Raw genomic sequence first — 351 nt, 5'->3', positions numbered from 1 at the left:
TTCCCTTTTCCACTCCACACTTTTCTAGCATTCCTTCCCCAATCCTCTCCCCTTTTCTGCCGACAAGGTGGAGCCAATAAAAGAGGGAACACGCAATAAGAAGGGCTTTTGTGGGTAGACCGTTTGCAACAACATTCCTTAGGACGGGACAGGATGCAATCTATCCAGATCATTAGATGGGCAGGAATGCTCCAAATTTTCCATGCATTTCGCTGATGGCGGCTCTGAACACATGATTTGCATACATACCACGTGGCTGTTTGTTCAGAGGTGCCAGGTGTTGCGTTGTCGTTTTATAATTTTATACCAGGAATTAACGCGATTCGGCATGCTTTCATACTGTTCAAACGG

The 351-nt window shown here is 45.9% G+C and overlaps 1 protein-coding gene across 1 annotated transcript in view; it reads right to left on the bottom strand.

Annotated features, from left to right (window-relative positions):
* Window positions 1-351, bottom strand: part of LOC119585913 (flocculation protein FLO11-like) — a gene marked incomplete at both ends in the record, with an annotated part of 57,761 nt that overhangs the window by 57,126 nt on the left and 284 nt on the right.

This window comes from Penaeus monodon, chromosome 20 (assembly GCF_015228065.2).
Source record: "Penaeus monodon isolate SGIC_2016 chromosome 20, NSTDA_Pmon_1, whole genome shotgun sequence".
NCBI lineage: Eukaryota > Metazoa > Arthropoda > Malacostraca > Decapoda > Penaeidae > Penaeus > Penaeus monodon.
Note: the sequence above shows the minus strand (reverse complement) of the source record. Positions and strands in the feature narration are given on the sequence as shown.